Source organism: Triticum dicoccoides, chromosome 3B, assembly GCF_002162155.2.
Source record: "Triticum dicoccoides isolate Atlit2015 ecotype Zavitan chromosome 3B, WEW_v2.0, whole genome shotgun sequence".
Lineage (NCBI taxonomy): Eukaryota > Viridiplantae > Streptophyta > Magnoliopsida > Poales > Poaceae > Triticum > Triticum dicoccoides.
Window position 1 is genome coordinate 599,832,613 of NC_041385.1, and position 4,558 is coordinate 599,837,170.

The following is a 4,558-nucleotide window of genomic DNA, read 5'->3' on the forward strand; positions in this document are numbered from 1 at the left end:
CTCGCCCCGAGCCGCGCCGCCTCCCGAGCCGCCGCGCCTCGCCGCCACCGCTGCAGCCCCGCCGCCGGTCACCGCCCGCGCCGCCGCCGCGCCCCGCTGCCCCACATCGCCTCGCCGGAGCCCCTCGCCGGAGGTACCGAGCCGAGTCACCGGTTTTTCTTAAAAACCGTTCGGTTTTTTTAGAAACCCTAGTTCGTTTTTTTTCAGATCGGTTCACCGATTTTTCACGGTTCTTCTATTTAGCGGACGTTCATCCGTACGTTCGTCTAAACGAACGGTTTTCAATCGTTAGTTACAGATAACGAACGCTCGTTCGTTAGCCTGTTCTTTAGTTTTCTTTTTTTTCGGATTTATTCGCGATTACTCTCGGTCGCGATTTCTGATCAAATCTTAGTTTCTGTTTATCTTTTCGCTCGTTAGTCGAAATCAGGTGATTCAAAAGCCTAGGGTTTCGTCTCAAGACCCTCTTTCTGCTTAACCAACCTAAACAGGATTTTGACACTGTAAAATTTGACTTTAGAACGGATCTTGTTTCTCTCGCTGTTTGAGTTTCGTTGCTCCGTTTGATTTGCTTCTTTTTGCTAACCGGAGTTCTTAAGTTGAACTTGCTGGTCCTTCGCTTTCAGTTGAAGTTTTGCTCATACATCTTTGCTAGTTGCTTATGTATGTTATTGTTTGTTTGCGATAGAATTCCCGGAGTGCAAAGCGTGTTACTACGAGTCACTAGGTTTCGCGGATCGTCGGCAAGGCAAGTAACACATTGATCATACTCTTTTCATACCCAGTTTTCATTGCATTAGTTCAATCCTCAAACATTGCACGGTTAGGATGACTTTAACATGTGGGTTTTGGGAAGTAGCTGATGAGGTAGAACCTATTGCCCTGTTTATTATCAAACCCTTGGGAGTTACTTCTACGTTATGCTTGTATTGCTATGCTATGCTCGTAGACGTGGATTGGGTTGAGTGTTTCATGACAGATGTGAGATTGTTAATTAATGGTTCAACTTAAGGTGGCAACTTTAATACACATCTGGGTGGAATGAGGCACCTGGGGATACCAATGTTGTCTGTTTGTTTTTTTGGAAATCCCGGGGTTACCGTGTGATTTTCCTATGGACCGCCACCCAGGCTAAAAGGGAACTGAGATGATTCATGCTAGAAACTTCCGTGTGCAGCCACAAGCTATTATGGGCTCTAGCATAGTTGAGTAAGTTACCTGAAGCTCTTGAACAGGTAGATCAGCAGGTAGTGGGTTTTGTTTGTTTGGTATGGTCTACCCGGAGTAGAGAGCTAATGTTTCTGAAAGACTATGTCTCGGTCATCCATTTCTCAAACACCATGCAGTGCGAGAAATCAACGGAGACGATCGAGTCTTGTGGGGAAAAGTGCGCAAACCTCTGCAGAGTGTACAATCTAATCATGGTTAGTCGTGTCCCTGGTTATGGACAATTCTGAGTGTCTAGTACTTGAAGTATCTTATGTATCTCATCACTCTTAATTAATATTGTTGGGTTGTTAATCACTTTAATTGGGATTGAGTTGGGGTTACCTTCTCAATGTTGTTCAACTACCATGATAGTTAAATAAAATTTATTCCTTTGTAGTAGGAAAAAATTGGCTTTATGCAAAACTGTAGCCATAGAGCTTTCCACCAGCCAAATATGCATGTAGTGTTAGTATTATTCTGTTCTTGCTCTACTGTGTTATATTGCCAGCAGATTCCATGTGCTGACCCGTTTCTCGGGCTGCAACGTGTTATGTTGCAGACTTTTCAGACGAGGAGTAAGGTTCGTTAGGTCATTACCGTGCAGCTCAGCTATGCCGTTGGAGTTGATGGACTCACTTTATCTTCCAAGCCTTCCGCTGTTATCGCTTTAGATGGCCTTAAGCCATATTATTGTAATAAGTTCTCTTTTGAGACATTCGATGTAATAAGTGTGTGATTGCTACTCTGTTATAAATCCTTCGAGTATTGTGCGTGTCAGCATTACTGATCCAGGGATGACACTGAGGCACAGAGACTTGACCGTCTGAGGTCGGGTCGCTACAAGATGGTATCAGAGCACACGCTGAGTGTAGGACACAACCACTAAGACAAACCATGGGTCACTCTTCTCTACTCATATCTGATTCCTCTTCCCTTTTTCGACTCTTTAGGATGCCGGAGATGAAGAACAAGTTTGCGCAACCAGACGAGGATACACCTTTTGGACACCACTTGAAGGAAGTCACTAGATACCTGAACATTGGAATCCCAAGTTTCACCGGGACGTACAACGCCACCCTACCAGAAGAGGAGCGCTGGATAATTCAAGTACAAGTACCAGGAAGGACGTTCTCGCCAACCTCTAAACCCATAGAATTTTCTTTCGATGCACCAACCTGGAGCCTAGGCAAGAGCATGGCAGCCCACATTACCATGGGACGCATTGGAGAAGTCTATAGCAAGGAACTCAAGGACACCATCTATCAAATATGTGGGTGCCGGGACGAGCAATGGGAGATGATCAGCACCAAGAAGGATAGATCCATTGCAGCTTTTATCCAGGAGCAAAACCAGCACATTCGACGACAGGAGAACCAGATGTGCGCAGACATGATGGAGTTGAAGAAGGCAAAGACTAGGATCATCGAGCTGGAGGAAGAACTCAAGTTCACCCACGACGGATATGAGGAGGAAATCAAGATGCTACTGGAGAAGAACGACGACCTGGTTAAGAAGATCGGAGTATTCATGGGAGAACCAGCACCAGGAGACAAAGATGACGACCCCACTTGCCGGAAAACTACATCATCATTGACGACACAGATTCAGACCCTAGTGATGATGATTATGAAGATGAAGCTGGAGCTGACATTATGGAATCTTCCACCGATCAAAATTTCTAGATAACCACCATATACTAGTAGTATTTTCCCCATGTAATTAGTAGTAATTGAGCACTTTTGCGATAGTTCTAGACCGTTGTAAGCCCTTGCTTGATTAATTGAGTGTTATGATTGTATTTGTCTCATGTGCATATGGGTAGTGCTTTCTCACTAGACCTTTTTCTATTCTAATCTCTCCCCTCTAAAACCCATCAGATGCCTCCGAGACGTGACACCGGTTTTGCTTTCCCGCCGGAGCTCACCCAGTTAATCCAGCAGCAGAATGCTTTGATGCAATTGCTAGTTCAGAACCAGGGAAACAACAACAACAACAACCCTCCACCAGCAGACAACCTAGCCCGCTTTCTAAGGTTACAACCGCTGGTGTTTTCCAGTAGCACCGAGCCAATAGTTGCTGATGATTGGCTACGCCGTATCGGAAGGGAGTTGACCACCGTAGGATGAACAAATGCGGAGAAGGTGCGTTTTGCCGCACACCAATTAGACGGACCGGCAGCATCATGGTGGGAGAATTTCACAGCCACCTACCCTATCGACACGGTCACATGGGCACAGTTTCAGCAGGCTTTTCGTACTGCCCATGTTTCCGCTGGAGCTATGCAGATGAAGAAGCGGGAGTTTCACAATTTACGTCAGGGGAACCGTACTGTAGGTCAGTACATGGATGATTTTAGCAAACTATCACGCTATGCCCCTGATGATGTGGCCACGGATGCCGCGAAGCAGGAGAAGTTTATGGAAGGGTTGAATGATGAGATGAGTATGCAGTTGATGGTGGCAACCTTCAACAACTACCAGGAGTTGGTAGATAAGGCTCTTATGATCGAAGGGAAGCAGCAACAGATTGAGAGCCGTAAGAGGAAGTATGGTCAAGGGAAGTATAACTCAGGAGCTCAGCATAAGCCTCGCTTAACCCCGAATACGGGAGGGCTTGTTCATAATCATGGAGGTCACAACCACACTGGAGGAGGATCGCATAATCACAATGGTGGTAAGAATGGAAATGGGAACGGAGCTAATAACAATCAGAATCGCTCCAATCCAGCCACACCCTCCAAGAGAGACCTGAGTCAAGTTACTTGCTATAAGTGCGGAAAGACTGGGCACTATGCGAATGATTTCCCTGAAGGAAGGAATGGAAATAGAAACGGGAGCGCCGGAAAGAAGCCTAATCCATTCAACAAAGGACAGGTGAACCACGTTAACGTGGAGGAGGTTGAAGATCAGCCAGACGCGGTGATAGGTAAGTTTTTGGTTAAGTCATTTACCGCTCTTATTGTTTTCGATACTGGTGCGTCGCATTCATACATATCAAGGGGATTTGTGGACAAGTTTAAGCTACCAACCCAAAATCTGAGGACCCCACTTTTAGTAAGCTCGCCTGGAGCTGAGTATATGGCTAGCCGGTGGTGCAACCAGATACCTTTAACCATTGGAACTCATTTTTTCCCGTCTGACCTAATTATCTTGGAGTCACAAGGATTGGATGTGATATTAGGTATGGACTGGATGTCAAAGTACGAAGGAAGTATTGACTGTGCTAGTAAGTCAATTCATCTCACCACCCCGGAAGGTAAAAGGATTAAGTACGTATCCAGGCATGTGCCTAGGAGGACCCAAGTAAATGCCCTCACAGGAGTTGTGCAGGAGGAAGTGCCTGTAGTGCA